Here is a 20,740-nt window from a genome sequence, read left to right on the forward strand (position 1 = left end):
AAGCTGCAGCAGGCGCAAGTCAAAGGAAACTGATTCAGAGTCTACTGTTGGCAAGAACTCGTATAGCTAAAGGTAGTGTCTGGAAACCAGTCGTGTCTGTTTGCATAATGTTTAAATGTAGGACATGCTGAACTTTGGTGAAGGCATGCTCCTACAGTGACCAGATTAAAACTGCCAGTGGTACCTATCCCCTACCCTCTTTCCTGTGTGCCAACTAGACCAGTGGTATGCCTGCCTTATTGCCGAAAGTATGGTCCTGGCGCAAAAACGTAATCTAGATGGGAAATTGAGCCAGTTATGACAGATGCATAGTAGATGCTTGTGGGATTTTCCTCCTTCTATATTTTAACTAACCCCAACATCTCCACTCAGGTGCGTAGACAGGTTTCGCCCTCTGGTGCCTTCTTGTTTCGAATGTCCCTTTCCCAGTCACCCCACATTATCGTGGACGTCTGGAGTAGGCAGACCATCCACTCACCCTGTAGTCCTAGGATTTTCAGCTTCAATCCCAGTGGAGATACCAGGAGGCCACTACTAGGACCTCAGCCTCATAAACCCCACTTATTGCCGCAAAACTGCCTCTGGGTATGTCCACGTTTGCATGATTCATAACGGTGGGGACCTACGTGCCAGGATGCCTACTCCTTGCAATCCAGTTGTAAATCCAGAGTGTGCAAGTTGTATATACCGGCCTTTCCCCAGAAACCTGCAGTTTTCCCCACCAGGCATGTCTCTAATAGCAGGACTATGTCAGAATTGTGACATTGACGTTACATGAGAGGATGGTAGGCCCACAATGTGTCTTTCAACCCGCCACAGTGTAGCCATAGGTACTGCTCATTGTAGACATGTCTGTGGGTTTTGTTCTGCATAAACTTAAATGCCCCAGTAAAAGGAGATACCAGGCCCATTAGAATCATAAGTTAAGTACGCTTCATACAGAGGTTTCAGCTAGAACTCTAAGCCAAAGCAGAATACATATCTACTATCTTCTAACTGATCTTGACCTGGACCTCATCATTATTTCTGAAATCTGTCTAAGAGATGATGCTGCACCCCTACTTTATGAGATCTCCCTAATGGGTATTTAGCCCAACTTAGTTGAGGCCCACATTCAAGAGACTGTGGTAGATGAACCCTTCTCAAACACCTAACACAGCAGATTGCATGGACTCAATGACCTTCCCCAATCACTGTTTCCACATACTCACAGGTCATATGTACTACCAGGGTCAAAGTACTTACAATAGTAATTAAAGTACTTGCAGGTATTAGATACTGACAGGTCATATGAACACAGAGGCCACATCTGCTCACAACTGGCTCTAAGGACTATCTTGTCACAAGTACTCACACATCCTATGTACCCACAGGTCAGATTTACTCAGAGGTTCGAGGAACCTATAGCAGTTATATACTCACAGGTCCTCCATACTCACTAATCTTACCTACTTACAGATTGTGTATATTTACAGTTCCCATGTACCAATAGGCCTTATGAACGGAGAGTCTCAAGTACTCACAACAGGTTCCAAGGACAGGTGGGTCAACTTTATTCCAACATATTATGGAGTAACCAGTCAGATTTACTCACAGAGCCAATGTACTTATAGGTTATGGGTACTCATAGTTCTCCATTCTCACTAGTGCCACCTACCTACAGGTCCCACAAATGTACATGTTCTGTGTATTTACTGGTTATATGTAATGACAAGGGACACATACTCACGAGGTTCTGTGTACTTAGAGGTCTCATGTAATTACTGGTCCCATGCAGTGACAGATTAAAAAGTACTTACCAGCCTCATGTAGATATGAATGCCATGTCCTTACAGGTCACATTAAATCATAGTTTTTCTGTACCTACCAGCCCCACTGCTTCCACATACTCACAAGTTCCACAGTCTTGCGCAATGTATTTTCAGATAACATGTAATTGTAGACAACATGTATTAGCTGGGTCAATGTAGTCATACGTCTAACATAATCACAGGAAAAATACAACATTATCACCCCATCTGAGACGTAACGACGCCAATAGAAATAGTAACAGAAATGGACCGGTGTACATTAAGATGCCCCCTGAAGGTATAGGGCGCTTGACTGGTGGACCCTCAACCAGGTTCTATGCAATATCACACTGGTAAATCATGGGCTGAAATCAAGAATAAACATACAATAATCTGAGGCATTTGACGACTCATCCAGACTTAAGGGTATGCACAAAACAAAACAAGTCCAGTGCCTATACTTGCTCAAACTGGTGCTCTCAACTTAAGTGACACATAGACTGACTTTAAATTCATTATCTTTTTAAACACTTATTAGCAAGATGACTGCCTACTAAAATAACGAAATTGCCTTATGGTCCTTAACAGTGATTGGCCTCTCTTACTACATTTCAAGGAGAAAATGGCTCTTGTATGTGGCAATTAAAAAAACGGATCTAGCCCTATTGCAAGAGTCTCATCTTTCACAATTAGAATTGGAGAAATTGAAATGAGAGTGGGTTAGCAAAGTGGTCTCCTTATCAGGATCAGATGACTGAGGGTCAAGCACAGAAAGCATGGGGTTGCCATTCATTTAATATGCATGTGGTGGTAGACCCATCACAGCTAAAACAGGACCCTCCAATAACAGGCACAACTGTGACATGGGCCTATTCACCAGTCTTATGGAAGGATCGGATTCTGCTGGATTCCTGGTTCCTTCTACGTCACACAGACAAGAAATATCCATTTGTTTCCACTGCATATGATTCAGAGTCTAGGATCAACTACTTTCTCATGAACAGAATCACTTTTGCTAAAATTCTTGACTGTGGCATAGGTATGGACAGTGTATCAAGTCATTAAACAATATATATATATACTTGTAGACCTATACTTTACAATACCAAAAACACAAACCTGGTGGACGAATGTCTAGGCATAAACTGCCCAAGGAGAAAAAGGAATTGAGGTCTATTATCCAAGAATACTTAAATCTTAACTAGCCTTTGACTTCCTCACCTCAATTATTATGGATGGCAGGAAAAGCATACACAAAAGGTTTTCTAATGAGAGACATGATAATGGCCCAAAGAAAGGCAGCAAGTGACAAATTTGCACAAGAATCTGACATCCATTCACTTGAGAAGGAGCACTGTTCATACCCTAATGAAGACAAACTAAGAACATTGACAAAGAAGAAGTTTGAATTGAACATGATTTTCTCCAGTATAATGGAAACAGCAATGAACCAGATTAAACAAAGAAATTATGAACATGAGGAAAGCAGGAAGACTGTTAACTCACCAAATAGAACAGAGAGAGGCACAATCGGCTCTGGACAGGATCACTGAAACAGAAGACCCCCTGTGCACTCTACAGCACAAGGTTACCCAATTGATTTCAACCACAAGAGAACTTGAGAACCATGCAGAAGATGCAGAGGGTGGCTCCCGGCAAAACAATACCCGAATGGTGAAGATGCCGGAGGGAACTGAAAGGCCTCAAGCAATCCAGTCCATCACATCCTGGCATCAATTGTGGATACCTGCTGAAGATCTGACCCAGTGTTTTATTGTGAAGTGGGCATACAGATAATTGCTGGTCAAACCTCCCCAGGGTGCCCCTCCACAGTCCTTCATAGTCCACTTGCTCCACTATAAAGAACACAAAACTGTCCTCAAGGCAGCAAGGGGGCAGGGGGTCCCGTCCTTTGGAACAGACACCATCATGATCTTGCCAGACTATACCCTCCAAGCACAACAACAAAGATGGTCGTTCACAGAGTTCAGACAAAAACTTGAAGCTAAGCAACTAACTTATATGTTACTATTTCAATCAAGATTGAAAGTCGTTCACAGAGAGAATTCACACTTCTTTAACAACCCAGAGGAGGTGTTGGACTAGTTGTAGATACATAAAAGCCTTTGGCACCCAAACTTTTCCAGGGACAACCCACCACCATCTCAGTCAATGCAGGGCATCGTTAGACCATGGAGATTACAAGATGCAATGTTACAATACAGGCAGATCAACGTTTTGCCCCTCCATGGCATGAGATGACCTGTTCACATGATATCTCCTTAACACAATGTTACCACCAGGAACCTACTGAACTGGAAGACTACATTACACGGTGAAACATGCACATTACCTCCAGGTAATGTACTCAAACTTGCATTATGGGACTTGAGTCAAGAGGCTTCTCAACAGACAAGTGTCTCTTCAGTTTACATTATACATAGATGTATGCCATTTTACAATACTATTTCTACAGGTTGTATGGGCAATAGAGGCTTCTGGGGTGAAGTGTAGGGAAGCAATGGACCCATATTTATCATATATACTTAACATTTGCCAACTTGGAATCCAAAATATGTATACATTAGACCCCCCACTATGTAATCAGTTACTGCATCTCCCAGAGTTCAGCCCGCTAAAGGCCAGGGTAACATTACACCCCCTAGGCAAAGGGTTATATCACAGATTGATCGCTCATTACTGGCCAATGTCCCGGAACTCCTGGTCTTCATACGCAGGGGGTGGGAGACAGACTTGCACCGACTAAATAAGGAACAGTGAAGAGAAGCCAAAATTACTCCCCACACACTCGATACATTGGCACAACTTATTCAATTCTGCTACCTGCATGGGATCTACCATACCCCAGAATGGCTATGGTAGATCACAAGATCACAAGATTAAAGCCGTTCTTTCATAGATCTGCACTAGATGCCAATCGTCAAGGGGCACCCTATTCCACGTGGCCTGGGATTGTCCTAACATTCAACCCTACTGGTAGCAGATCCCATGGCCGGAGACTTCTGTACTAGGCGGTCCTATTGACTTAACACCTAAGATAGCCTTATTATGGACCTTGGAAGAAATAGGGGGCACCTTGGCTCTGCGTACATTCATTGGACTTGGTTACCGGATTGCCAAGCGAAAGCTAGCCAAGTAAAGGAAGGCACAGAACCTCTCTACACCACATGAATGGCGAACTGGTATGGACTACTTCTGTAATCTTGAAAGGGCAGAATGCAAAGCGTGGGGATTTACCTCCAAGTATGGTAGGGTATGGGGACTATGCCTGGCTGTACCATAATTCACAAACTCCCATTGGACAATTCTACCCTAGATCCACTTAACACTGGCAATATACTAATTCTTCTCGAGATCTCCAAGTAATTTTCTTTCAGGGACCCAGGGAATGGCCAGACCAATTGAGCAGCAGCCATGACGTTACTCTGCATGTATATTGTATGAAAAGGTGGGTGGTTTGTAGCAATCTTATCACATTTCATTTGAGCGCCAGGAAAGCCTGTCTGTATGCCATATTTGTTTAAAAATGTTTTTAGAAAAAAGGAAACGTCTACAGGAAAGGCACTGGGGAAGACGGTTTCCTTTCAGAATAAAATAACTGCTCGTTTAATGGTGTCCTAGTTGGGAAATGTATCCTGTGAAGCAATAGAGGATAGAGCCCTACAACCAGAATTCTACAAAGCCTGCATATCATCAATGCCTACACAGCCGGGGAGGAAATCTCTCTATGGTGAAATACCGGAAAAGTAAGAGTTGATTAAACTTTATAATAAGTTAGTGAAAATATTTCTGTTAAATATTAATGTAAAGTAAGTTTACATATTTATTTTAAATGTAGAAAAATACTAAAAATGATACAGCGCTATTAACCAAATTTTGAATTCATTCTTTAATTAATAAACTTATTACATTAAAGAAAAAAATATTTTTCTCAAGTTTTAATTAAAACGTAATATCCACCTACAGTAAAAAAATATATATTAATATATAATGCATTGATCATTTTTGGAAGTGAAATATAGACCTAAGGAAAATTAATTTAATAAATGTAAATTAAATTAATGTTACATTAGTTATAAATTCAGTAATGTTAAACTATTTATAATTAAATAATAAATGTGTTTTATTTTTTACTTTTTTAACATTAAATTAAATGTCGTTATATTTTTTACAATTTCAAATAATTTAATTTTTTTTAAAAAAACCTATGGGGTTTTGTTTTAAGTCCCTAACGCCATTATTTTCTGGGGAGGATGTTGCAGCATCAGTAAGTGGTTGGCCATGCGTGGAGCCGGACGTACTGCTTCCTAAATACCTCTACTGGCACAGGGGGATTACGTTTAACTCACACCATCATTATCGGACTGCAGAGCTTATCACTTAGGTGAGACAACTTATCGTGTGAAGAAGAATCTGGAAACACGAGACCGGCTGATAGTTGAAGAACATTTGTAATCGGGGGGGGGGGGGGGGGGGGGAGACAGACCTTACGTTCTCTATAAGTGACGAAAACATGTTAAACATCCTGATAACCCAATTGTGACAGTAAGGCTACCAGTCTGGTCTTCGATGCATAAAGATCTGAAAAAGAGCTTCCTGCATTCAACGGACCCCATTGGAATAACATGAATTTTACAATAGAGGCCTAACATAATCACACATCTAGTGCTTAATTTGAGGCGGTGGTTTCCAGTACTGGCACCAGCCCGTATTTCTCAACACCAGCACTTATAGGAGTCAGCAACGAGGTGGCACTGTTTGTCCAATTTAGATACTAACTCAACCACAGTTGTTTATGAATTAAACATACATTAAAATCACTAATACTTGCTTCCTAAGCCAGACTGGAATAGTGTCAATTGTCACACTTGTAGGAGTGTGAATGCCATTAGTTGTTTTAGTACTGTAGTTTGAAGCGCTGGTAAGGGCAATGAGTGGTGCAAGCTGCAGTGGCCTCCTGGCTAGGGCCCTGGCACTTACTGTTTTACAAAATAAGCACTGTGACACAACTCTCATACTTACAGATCTAATGTTCTCTCAGATTTCATGTACTGACAGATTTCAGGTACGGACAGAACATGCGCACTTATAGGCCCTGGGTACTCATAAATAGCATATACTATGGTACTATGATGAGCTCATGTGTAGAATGTAATCAACCATCCTCTCTGCGCACGGGTACCATCTGCTCACAGATGCTATGTAATCGCAGACGGCCCGGGAGGCATTCCCAAATTGCATGTACTCACCGGCCCTGCTTACTTCTTACACTCGTATGGTCGTGTACTCGAATGTCCTACGTGCTCACAGCTCCAGTGCATCACATTTGCCACACATACTGACATATGTCACGTGTCCTCGCTGGCCATATGCTCTCTAGAGTGCAGACAACTCCCATTTACTGACTCAGCCATCCACGTTCTTTCATGTTCCATGTGCTCGTATGTGCAATCTACAGTCAGAGCTCGTTTCCTCAGAGGTACCACATCCGTACATGCCCCATGTGCACGATGCTGCAATATACTCATAGTTCCGGTGTCATCAGGGCTCCTATGTGGCTCACACCCCCCATATGGTCGCAAGTGTCTTGGGCACAAATGCCACATCTGTAAAATGCTGTACCAGACCCTTGGTAGTTTCCCTGAACTCACATACCCTCACTCTTTCCGGGAACTCACATGTGGTATGTACTTTATGCAACATCTCAGGTACTCATGCATCCCAGGTACTCACAGTTCTTATTTCCTTCCACGCCTCGCCTGCTCACCATGTACAACCCGATCTCGGATGCTCAAAAAGCACAATGCAGTGGCAGCTTCCGCGTCTATTTCTCAAGTGAAAATAATTGAGAGGACCCGTCCGAGCTTCCTGTTATGCTCTTTGCCGACGTTCATCCAGCCCAATGCATTTCAAACGAAAGTTAAAGTCGGACAGACACTGAGCTGTCGAAAGCCCACCCCGCTGACAGATGTAAGAGACTGAAACCTCCGCTGCTCAGAGAGCCCGTGTACTCACTTGTCTCATGCTGGCACCGCGCCCACAGCCCCCCGATCCGCACCGAGCCGCACTTTTCTGAGTGGAGGCTCCGACTCCAGGAAGAGCGATGCTTGGAGCGCTAGCAGCTCTCTCAGGCCCGTCACGTGACCCCAGGGGAGGATTCAGGAAGTGCGGCTCGAGGCAGGGAGAGAGGAACTGTCAATTCAAACTAAAGGTCGAGCGCGGTGCACAGCAGGAGGGTCGCCCCGTGCGGGTTTAGTGCGCTGTACCTGGAGGGACTGTGCTAACGCTCCATACCTTTTTGTGGGGAGAAGCACAGTCACTCCGTTGTGTGTCTACAGCATTGCCCGCCTGTTGTAGGACTCACTATATCTTCCCTTCGGTTGTCAGTTGTGAACTAGTGTGCACGCTGCCGAAGGGTGCGTGCACGGTGCAACTTTGAGGGAGAAGGATGGGGAGGGGGGGGATGAGTGCCCTGTGACTCCCACTGAACTGTGTGTCGTGTGCATTGTTCAGCTTGCAATGTCAGGTCTGTGGATGTGAGTGATCTGTAGACCCCCCCCCCCCTCCAGCCGTGCATGGATGGTGCAGGCAGCGGTAAGGGATGGCTGCACTCACTGTTTGCCCTGATATAGGCAATTATATGCTGTTCGCCCTTCTTTGGGATGAGTGCACAGCAGGGCCGGCTTTAGCGCTGGTGGTGCCCCGTGCGACAATGTTTGTTAGCGCCCCATCCCCCAACCCCCCCCCCCCCACCCACCATCCACAGACGCCCTCACTACTACCCTTTAACAGTGCCCCCTCAGTCTCCATAACCACTCTCTCTCTCTCTCTCAGATGTATTTAACTATTTATATAGCGCCACCTATACCAGTTGAGGGTGTCAAAGCACTTTACATCACACACACATTACACAGAGACAATCAATCATATGTGTGTAAATCAGTGTATAGGAAATGTTACATAAGCCAGAAGAATACAAGGTGAGTTACATGTCACCCATACTGTTAGACATTATAGTTTAAGAGTGCTTGGTCTGGAGAAGCACAGACTCAGAATATAAAACCTAACCCCATTGTTGGGGGCTACATTTAATAATAAGCTCATTTTTTTACCAAAGTGAACCCTTTTTGAAACATTAGAATAATGAAAGACGGAGAGAAACATCATACTGCTCTAATCTATACCTTGCAGTTTGTATGCAGCTCTTCGATGACAGTTATGCTCGTTGTTCCATGTTAGGATATTAACGTGTACACTGCTAGTACCAAAAGGATCTCTCTGACAAAAACACTGACCTATTTAAACCATATGCACTTTGTGATCTGCATTGTAACCATTCTTTGCAGCCGGCCCATTAACTCTCTGTACAATCATAAAATTAGTTAAAACTTCCACTTGACAAAACTCCTTCACTCTCCAGGAAGAACATTAATCACTGTGTTATCTTGATATTTTTATTTTTTTATGCTGCTGCGTTGTGGAGGCCAGCAACGCAGCGGCAGGTGCTTTTAAAGCCATAAAATACTTCCAAACATGGCGCCCCCTCGAAGGGTCAGCTCCCGGTGCAGTGGCGCCAGTTGCACCGCCCTAAAGCCGGCCCTGAGTGCACAATACAGCTTGCTAAGGAGGGTGATAGTAACTGCAGTCTTGCCGAGTAGGGACTGCACTGCTGGTTATGCAGCAGGGTGAGTGCCCTGCACACCCATGCTATGGTGCGGGTGCAACGGCATCCTTGTCGTGTGAGTGGAGTGCTTTATACAATGGTATTGTCAGGTCTGCTGTGTGCACCTTGCTACATTGGAATAAGTCCCCGGTACATCCTGATGTGGGCTGAGTGCGTTGTTTTTGCTGAACTAACTATAACAGGGGAATTTCAATGGTTTTGTATGAGTGAAATGTCCAGCTAACTATAACATGTGTGAAACCTTTGGTTTTTTTCAGTGAATATATATATATATATATATATATATATATATATATATAGCAATCTGCCCTGAAGATGAGTGGATGCATAAGTGTTTGAATGGAGGATTTAGTATCAATGTGATTGACTGTCTAAGTGACGAATTTAAAGTGTCTCACTAAATATATGGGCTAATAATTAAACTGTGTGAATACCTGTATCACTCTATCTCTTGTTGTGTAAACTACTACATCAGTTGGTTACTAGCTATGTGAAAGTCTATATTAGTTATTAATTAGTTAAGTGAGTATTTGTATGGGATAGTGAATGAAAGTGTGTGTGGTTGGAAGGGAGGTGTGTGACTTCTAAGATGTGTAAATAGTTGATTTAGTAGGTATATGAGGTTAATACTGTGTGTGGAAACAAATGTTTGGGTGAGTGAATCTCTTTATTGGTGTGGTGATGAGTACATATATTTCTCAATGATGCATGTCCAACAAACTAGAAATATAAAAGGCAGTGTATGTGACAGTTATTGTATATAAATAAGTAGACATAATACTCAGTGATTGTATGATTGATGTATACTTGTAATACTAATGTTATAACACACTAAATATGAATTACTATCTATATGAATATATAAAGTGGTGTTTGTGTAAGTGAGTAACTTGGTAAATATAAGTATGATCAATCGTTTGCATAAGTGAGTAGGATGTCTGCATAAAGGAATAGGATATGTGCTGGTGTGTAATGTTGATGTAGGTATATAAGTATATTTAATAGTGTTCTATTGATCTTTGTTAGCATGTATGAGTGAATCTATAGGTAAGTGTTCAGATGTGTGTGTAAATGTAGGAATCACTGAGTAGGTTTTTAGAAACTTGTACTGGTGTGTCAATGGTTTCAAATATGGCACTTTATATATTATAATGAGTGTTGAAAGGTTATTCTACTGTATGATGAGGTGTATTAGTTTGTCACATGGATGATGTCATCAGTGATATCATCAGTGATGTCATTTGAGATGTCATCAGTGATGTCATCAGTGATGTCACTGACCATGTCATGAATGATGTAATATGTGACATCATCAGCAGAGGATAGCGGGCACGCAAGTTATAGTTAGTACAACTAACTATAACAGGGGAATTTCAATGGTTTTATACGAGTGAAATGTCCAGCTAACTATAACACCCATGAAACCTATGTTTTTTTCAGTGAATTTCTAAGGTTTTTTAAATGCTAATTCCTAACTATAACTTGTCTGAAACCTATGGTTTTTTCAGTGAATTTCAAAGGTTTTTTAAATGCTAATTACTAACTATAACATGTCTGAAACCTATGTTTTTCAGTGAATTTCAAAGGTTTTGTAAATGTTAATTCGTAACTATAACATATGAAAAACCTTTTTTTTTGTGAATTTCAAAGATGTCTTAAATCATAATTTTTAAATATATTTATTGTTTTTTTTTAAATATTTTCTAACTATATTTTTTTAATCATTTTATTTTTAGATGTTATTTTTTAAATTACATTGCACATTTTTTATAAAAAAAAACTTAGAATGACCTGTGTTAAATGTGGACTGTGATAGCATATGGAGAGCAGTCGGAGGATCTGGTGTGTCGAGCTGTTGACCACCACCATTGTTAGATTTCTTTACTCCTCTTTTCCCAGTTCTCATGTTTTCCCCTGTTTAAAAAAAAAACAAATGGTTCAAAAAATCCCCCCAACCAAAAAAGAAAAAGAAAACAAAAGTTATTTTCAGAACTAACTACACTGGTTAAAGAAAGATCTAAACTAGTATGCTAGTGTGTGAAAGTTGAGATGAATGTATCTGTAGTGCATAACTGACTATAAAAATACATTTCTGATGTGTGGTGAATGCATAAGTGCAGAATTATAAGGAAGTGCTGCAGCATGACACTGTAAACTGATTAACTACAGTGAGCTGTGGTACTTCCGAAGCACAAGGATGTAACATATGTGCATAAATATGTTGCAACTCCGTGCTTCTCTCTGCACAGCTGTAGAAACTGCAGGCATATAATGACACAGGCACCCTTGCACCATAAAGCAAGGATGTCCGTGTCATGTGGAGATTGTTTTTGTGCAAGAAGGGACACCTTCTTGGACAAAAATAATCAGTAAAGGAATTTTTCTCCTTCAATATATGCTGTGCATTCCAGCATATATTTAAAGTGAAAAAATGAGAAGTGAAAACAATTTTCCTCGTGCTTTGCTCTACCAATAGAAGGATGGTGTAGCATTCACAAACATGTCCCGATTTATGATTTCTAATGAATCTGCAAATGTGTCTTCTTTTATGAGTGCTTTGTGCAAACACGCACAACAAAACCTATAGAACACCTTTTCAACGCAAAGTACTGTGTATAATGAGATTATATTTACATGGAAAAGAAAAGGTATACAGAATGCCTTTTCCTCACCTTATAAATAAGAAAGAGAGTTAATGGCTAGGCCAATTGTTATTATAGGAGTACATTTCGGTACTGATAACAGAGAACAAGATACATTTACAACTATTTACGTTTTAGGGAATTAATAGGACATGTTCATATATTACTGAAGGGAAGAGATGCGACCTAAAATGACATTTGCAAAAACACTGACTGATGTGGTTTAAATTAAAAAGTTTCATTTCTTTTAATTCTAATTTACCAAGACCTGCAAAAGAACCATATTAGTCTATTCTGTAGCATACCATATATCTTGCAGACAGGTGTTCTGAAGCTGTCCCCTATTTTATACCTTTTTGCATTGCAATTTTCTGACAGAAATCTAGTCCATCCATTTTCCTTTTCTTCCCCTGTGTGGAAACACAGTTCATTCTCCATTTTAAGACTTACTAAAACTTACATCAACAGTAATACACGTATAAAACAGTACACATTTTATTCACTTGTTTTTTATAATCTAAATGGTGGTAAATATGATAAGATCTGTAAAAAAAAGAAAAAATAGTTATAACATATGTAAATCTAAATGTAAATGTACAGGTATTTATATAGCGCAAATCACCAACCGGTCTCTAAGCGCTTGCTTAGGGAACCCGTCCTGGTATTCCCCTGTGAGATAACCCCAGCAGGGTATCCACAAGGTGAAAGCCAGGCATCCCGCCGCGAGGGGGCGTTGTGGAGATTAAGCAAGCTATTGCCCAGAGTCACAGAGTGTGGACCTGTGAATCGAATAGGCACCGGAGCGAGAATTGTCGAGTCCATGGACATTTTAGGACTCAAGACCCCGCCGAGCCGGGAATTGAACCCTGGTCCCGTGCTGACCTCTGCTTCCAGGTCTGCCTCCTCTAACCAGTGAGCCACACTTCTCCATAACAATACATTTTTAACAGCACAGCATAATTTGAACATTTTACAAAGTAATTTCTTTGCCTTTTTTGCTGTTCTCAGAATATATTGAATTTCACTAGAAACAGTGATTTCAATTGTACTCATCACATAACAGCGGGCAAAAAAAAACCAATCAATTAGATTTAAAGAAAAACAACAATAATACATCTATAGTAAAATACTAGATAATACAAATCACACGTATATAAAATGATTACCGCTAAGAAAATGTTATAACTTAAATGTGTAAACACTATAAATAATACCACTTAAAATTATACACCGAGACAATGTGCAATAAAAAGTCCATAATTCAAATAAATACATTTACTTGAGGCCAAATTGTATTTTTGCAGTAATTATTATGTAAATTGTCCAATGATAATCCTATAAAATGATAACAATAAATTCCTCAGAGGCTGAATTATCTTCTCAAAACTTTGGCTTTAAAAATATTAGATAGGACGTTGGCAATTCAAAAGGCAAACGTTGTTTGAAAACCAACTCAGCATCATTACAAAGACTCCAGCCTTTCTCACTTTTGAGACATGCAGTGTAATGTTCTGATGTTATTGAAGGACCATTGTGGAAAATTATTGCTACTGCTACAAAAGTCCTTCCAGATATTGATAGTTGTGCAGCAACAAAATGTTTTATTAAAGAGTCCAATTTTCTTCCATCAGCTGTACAACGTTGCATCATTAAAATAATATATTTTCCATATCCTTGAATAAATAATGTTGATAACATTTCTTATTTGCATTGCCTACACTCCATGTTTTGGTTTGCAGCTTTAACTAATTTACTGAAAGATACTGATTTACAGTGCGGTAATGTCAAATATAAAAATCTTTCAGTGTCTACATTAGTGCTACATGTATACATACAATTTTCACATTGATGTTCCCATTTATAACAAATGCCAAAACTATTCTCTATGTCTACACCTTCATTTTCCAATTCTGTAAGCATATACATTAGAAACTCCTGAGTATCTTCTTGGATATTTTGTGTAAATTGTGTAGAACCAGAACATACATCCAAAAGATTACGAACATCAGAAACGCTCTGTATTTTACTTTGATCTGTTCTCAATTTTTCATAAAGAGAATGTAACAAAGAACAAAGTATTTTTTCCCGATTCTCCATAATTTGTTGTTGCAAACCCTCAAGAAAAAGAACAACACTGACCACTACATTAGCAAAGCAGTTGACACCAGAACTGTTTTCAAACTGCAAACCAACAATCTCTTCAACAGTGTCCTTTTCTGTTTTTTTCCCTTCTATACACATTCAGTACAGGTATTCTCATACCTTCTTTTTCGAGCAACCACACGCTTTTCAAATACAGAATATTGACCTAAATTAGGAGCATATGTTCTTCTTAACCTATTGTATTCTTTAACACAGTTGCATCTTCAGTATTCTTGGTATCATCAAAATCAATCAAAAACAAACCAGATAATGTTCTGACTGTGGACAAAGCAACATATGCCATACCCTCTTTAAACACAGTACTTCCAATGTTCACCAAAGCACTGTCAACACTTAAACCTCGAGATTTATGAATAGTCACTGCATATGCCAGAGAAAATGGAAACTGTTTTCTACGGACATATAAATCTTTAACAAGCAAAAAATGAACAGAACAACGACCTTCACTTCTTCAATCTGATCAAATTTAATCTTTAAGGCTTCAATACCATCTTTATTTTGATAATTAACAAAATCCACAACTTTGCCCATTGCTCCATTAACTAAACCTTTTTCTACCTCCAAATTACGCCTTAAAATTATCCGACAGTTCCTACATGCATAAAGATTCTTTTCTAAACCAGCAGTTTTAGATATTGAGTTTTCAAAAGAATCCAATTTTGTCTTCAATTTTTTGTTCAAAATAATAGTGATTCCTCCATGTTCTATTTTATCGATGGCTTCCAATTTTATTATTTCTTAATTTTCCATTTTCAAAAGTTGTACATTGAATATAGAACACTCATGCAGTGTTGGCATTAAGCAGATTACAGATTTCTTAGCTGCAATTTCCATGTATATTTTCTCAGGAACTATATTTTCATTTGGAAACAAATTGGAAAGTAATCGAGTCTGTAAAGCTTGTTTGCCATGTTCTGTCAGTAGTCCAATTCTTATACCTTGGAGAATAGTTCCATAATCAACATCATTTGCCTGTCTCATATTTGTAATGAGTTCTTTGTATTCAAAATATGACCAAATGTTCACGTTTCCAACACTACCCAGAGACTTTCTGGTGACTTCATGCACAAGAGTTTTAAAAACTGGTTGTCCTTTTACAGGAGTCAGTGGCAGTAGATCTCCAAAAACTATGATGAGTTTTCCTCCAAATAATACGTCATACTCTGTTTTGAGAATTTGCTGCATTCTTAAATGCACAAAGGCAAGCATTAAGTTTGAGACCATGCTTACCTCATCAATAATGAGAAGTTTCATTTTCTTCAAGACTCTTGAAACTTCACAGCAAGCTTCTCCAGATAGCTTGTGATATTCTAATTTGTTTTCATGCTCTACTGGTAGCATTAGTAAACAATGTAAAGTAATTCCTTTAATGTTGTGTGCTGCCAACCCAGTTGGAGCAGTGACACCACAAGACAAATGCGACTCAGTTGTTTTCTGTAAGATAACTTGTAATTACTATAATTAAAAAACTTTTTCCTGTTCCAGCTTGTCCACTCACGTACATTCGGATCGGTTGAAATGACGTACATGAGCACTCTTTCTTTTCATGAAGTAATCCATGGTCAATCTGTTGTCTCATTTGCTCATATATTTCTTTCTGCTCAACATTTAGTTGTTCTTCCAAATTTCCTAAGTTTGTTACATCTTCTTGAGCTTGATACATTGCTGTTTCCACCTCATTCATGGCGATTGCTGCTTCATTTTCAACAATTGGTTGTCCTAGTGGATCTTGACTCTGTGCAGCAGAACTTTGACTGTCTTGAGAACTGTCTCTAGCAATCTCAGCTGCAATTGTAGCTTCTTGATCAATTTCATCGTTCAACATTTTCACATAATTTGCAAAAGCACTGCATTGTATGCTATCTTAACAAGCATTAAAGGAATCTTCCTAGCTCTGGAAATCTCCAAGTAATCCCAGTTCTGAACGCCATGGTTTGAATAGTTGTAAAATAACCAAATAGTAAAATTCCCTTTTATCAGTAGTGTCACAACTCATCTTCCTGTGATTAATCAAATTTCCTTTTGGTTGTTTCACCAAACATCTTTCGGAACCAATGACTCCATATTTTCCATCATTGATGTTCACTGTAGTATTCTGTTTAAAAGTGTAGTTTTGCAGCACTTCATAGAGACACATGTTCTCAAGATGATGACTTCTGTTTGGGTAATATGTGTCCAACATATTCGTTTTCAAAATATCTGTACTTTCTGGATCTTTTCTGCTAAATATTCAATTTCTTGAACAGATTTCGGTACCCGATTTCGCATTGCTGCAAGACCTAGACTCACATAAAGGATTCTTCTAGATTTGGAGTATAGACTTGCCGATGATAACCGATCTGAGCATTCATATGCTCTGATTTCTCGATGCGATAACATCTTCAAACTGAAACTGTATAATTTCTTACTTAGAGGCTTCTCGTGAGAAATCTCTTCCTACATTTCTTTCAAATCTGTCTTTTCTGATTTTGTAATATAAGAAGTTACATATCGAGCTACAGCAATGGAATTGTCCGCAACATATTGAATATCCATGTTAGCATTCCACATGGACAAAATGACTGGGTTATAGTCATTTATGTATTTTGACTCTTCATTTCTTCTTAAGTTGTAGGTATTTTTTGGAGACTTTCTTGTGATAGTATGTCTCAAAGATGACATAAAACTATTCACTCTTCCTTTCGATATTACAGGACGTGGAAATCCAAAATGACCTTTGGTGTAGAACTTGTCCTTAGATTTGTACGTTCGTCAACAGTATTTTCCACATCGGTGGCTTTGGAATTGTAACACTTGTGCTCTTAAGTTGTTTTCTTCTGTGCTTCTGGGTACGGCACATGTTGCTTATTCTTCAATAAAACTCAAAACAGTATCATCTGCATCTGTTCCAAATTTGGGAGCGTCCTTAACCTATAACAGCATAGAGGAGGATTTTTTTATTGCAGATAAAAGAAATCATAGCCTCAAATCTATGATTGAAATACCTGCATACATTAACAGGATCCAAAGAGCACAATTCTTCAGGTATCTTGTATTCAATGTTTTTATATTCGAATTTGCCTCTCAAAGAAATTCTTGCAAATCATCCCTAGGTAAGCTTAGGGTAAGGAACCATGTTGGAGTTCCTAAGTACCGTAGCATACATTTCATTTCTCCATGACGACGGTACCAATATTCCTTAGTCCCACGCTGACATGCCATCAGATTAATGAGCTGAGATTCTAGATGATCATCTCTCTGGTGCACTTTATCCATAAAATCTTTTGCAGATACATTTTTCAGATGTATTCCAGATTTTAGAATATAGTTGACAGCATATGAAAGTCCAGACAAGTCACTTTCAAACAAAAGATGAAACATATAAGGGATACATTGTCAAAATCTTGGATCTACTGCATATAATCTTGTTGTCCGATATTCAGATGCAGGAATCTGCACAGGACGTATATCATATCGTCCTCCTTTTCCAGTTGGGAACAACTATGGAAAACAACGAGCTTCCAAGCTCTCTTTCCATACACTCGTGGGACTTCTTTTTGCCTTTTTCATTTGGAACAAATCAATTGTGTTTCCCATCACTTCTTTTGAATGAAGTGGATGCACACTATAATGTTCATAGATTTTTTCACATCTTAACATGCCCACTTTTTCAATTTACCCACTTGATGTTCAGTATCTTCTTCTAAAAGTATTTCTTCTTCTCCTATGTAAATATTCTTATAGTATGCATTGTTTTTTATCAAATACAATGTTGCCTTTTGCACTTTCCTAACATCCACTAACTCCTGTCAGATTTTCTTATTCTTAGTTGGCACACCATTAACAAGAATAACTAGAGGTTCACTTTCTACACTGTCTACACCAATAGTTTTTATTTAACAGTAAATACACCACTCTTCCTTTTAATCCTCTTTGTAAATCTGAAGGAGGCAATTTACCTGTTTTAGGCTCCATACGAACAATAGCCTGAAACGGGTGCACACACTGAATGAGAATAGACTCATAGGTATTGAGATCTGTCAGTTGTGGAGGAATAGCAACTAACTCTAAATTATTATGCCCAGCTCTAGCAGGCATTCTATTCTCATCTAACTTGTTATAACAATATTTACAAATAGGCTGATCAGAACCCAAATCAAAACAATTCTCTACCAACAAATAAGTTGCAAATTCCTTCCGCTTATCATTATTTTCTTTTTCACTTTTTAAATACAGTAAGTAAGTAAGTAAAATATCTTTATTCGATTGTTTGCATATAACAATCATAGAAGTACATATCAAAAACGTTTATCACAAAGTACAGTTTATGCGAGAGATAAAATATGTTACCACATAAACACGAGCACAAGCAAAAGTTACAAGTTTGTAATTTAAAAACAGTAAAAATACGATGTTAAAAAGAAGATTCATATCGGGAACAAAGTTAATTAGCCTTCCATGCTTTTCCTGTGTTTAAGTGCAAGTTTTAAAAAACTACATAAAAACAGGGTGCTGTCACTATTTAGCATTTGAAGGTAATAAAGTGCTGGTCTGTATTGTGCAAAATGGAGCCGTTGTAATAAAGGTTTCAAAAACAATTTACGAGGGACTGTGTAGTATGAGCAGAAAAATAAAAAGTGTGCCAGATCTTGTGGAGACTTATTGTCGCAGCCACAAGCTGGCAACACTTGACCCCTGTGTGTCCCGCTTGGTACAGCTAGCAAAAGGTGAAACATATCAAATCGAAACCTTGTGAGCAAAAAGCGTTCATAACCCGACAAAGGCCAGACTAGGTAGGGTTCTATATGGAGGGTCGTTTTGGTGAGAGCATGCAATCTCACACTATTTTTCTCGTACTCTCTCTCCTCCCTTGCTAAGTACCTAGTTGTCATGAAGGTGTTCTTCACGTAAATAACATCAGATTTAGTTATTTTCTCGGGGGCTAGAAAGAGGTCAGGCCGGCCTAATTCAGAGAGACATCTTCTAATATATTTTAACCACGGGATCTTATACTTCCCTTCCCACTCTAATGCCTCTTGCAGGATGTTTCTAGTGAGGGGTATATCTGGATTTAGCCAACTGTTTAGCCAGCATAGCAGGGGGTTTACCGCAATCCTATCACTTAGATAGGGCATACCTAATTTTGTGTGAACAGAAAAGTTTGCCGAACCCCTGGGGAGCCTTAGAACTTGCTTTAAAAAGTTGTTTTCAGTGACCTCAAGGGCATCTAAGGGTTCAGATCCCCATATTTCACTCCCATAGCATGCAACTGCAATGCTTTTAGCTTGGTATAACTTCAGAACAGCGGCCACAGGGCTATTACCCATTTTCTTTGCAAAATCCATTATACCTGCGTTTACGCGCACTACCTCACCCTTTTTCTTTTGTATTGCAGGTGCCCAAGTTAGTCTGTGGTCAAAAAGGACACCAAGATACGAAAAGGTCCTAGTTGTCGGTATTTTTTCGTTGTTTACAGAATGGGGATATCTTTTTTTTGGACCTGAGCCGGTCATCATAATGAAAGATTTCGAGTTATTAATGCTCAGACCACGGGAATTCATAAATACAAAAAAAGAATCAAGCAGGGTTTGAAGGCCGATCGCCGTTCTAGAGATTAGGACGGCGTCGTCCGCATACAGCAAGATGGGCACGCCCTTCCTCCCTATGTATGGGTAATCTGCACCGGTTTTTAGTAGATGTTCCTCCAGATCATTAATATAAAGATTAAAAAGAAACGGGGCTAGGATGCACCTTTTTCTGACCCCCCGGTTTATCCTGAAGTCCCTAGTTACTTTCATATCCTGTGTATAGCGAACATTTGCTCTGGTGTCCGAATGTAGATTTGCTAAAAATTTAATGAGGTTTTGCTCCACACCCATTTTTTGCATGACCTCCCATAGCCTACCTCTGTCAACGCAGTCGAAGGCGGATGATAAATCCATAAAGGCCATATGGATGGACCCTTTTCTGGCCATGGTGTATTTGCCATTTATTAGATACAGGTTCAGACATTGAGCTATCGTGGAATGACCTGGTCTGAACCCATATTGGATGGGTGACAGAATGTTTTTTTCCTTGGCCCAAAGTACTAGCCTATTTAGAATAATACCCCCCACCACATTAGCAATTGAGTTTATCAGTGATATTGGCCTGTAACATGTTACGCTTCTACGATCCCCTTTCTTGAATACAGGCACTATGGTCGAAGACCCCCATGATTTCGGGCAACCTTTAGAGATCCCGGCATTTATTACTGCAGTAAGGACTGGTGCCCATAGTTGAATGTCTGATTTAAAGAGGTCAGGGGGAAGACCATCAGGGCCCGGTGCTTTGTTGCTGGTCAAGCCCTGAATCCCCTTTACTACCTCCCCCACTGTAAAACACAACAATTCTTCATCAGAGGTATTAAAATCAGTGTCCGCTTGTGCATCGTCACTTTGAAAAATTATTCTAAAATTAGT

General features: G+C 39.5%; 1 protein-coding gene across 1 annotated transcript in view; it reads right to left on the minus strand.

Moving 5' to 3' along the window:
* The window catches only part of PLCG2 (phospholipase C gamma 2), a 448,457-nt gene extending 440,498 nt beyond the window's left edge, over positions 1-7,959 (minus strand). Inside the window, exon 1 of the mRNA XM_086945888.1 lies at positions 7,827-7,959. The gene's annotated coding sequence lies outside the window, so the exon portion shown is untranslated. The remainder of the gene's footprint in view (positions 1-7,826) is intronic.
* Positions 7,960-20,740: the final 12,781 nt, after the last annotated feature.

Source organism: Lissotriton vulgaris, chromosome 12 (genome assembly GCF_964263255.1).
Source record: "Lissotriton vulgaris chromosome 12, aLisVul1.2, whole genome shotgun sequence".
NCBI classification, from domain to species: Eukaryota; Metazoa; Chordata; class Amphibia; order Caudata; family Salamandridae; genus Lissotriton; species Lissotriton vulgaris.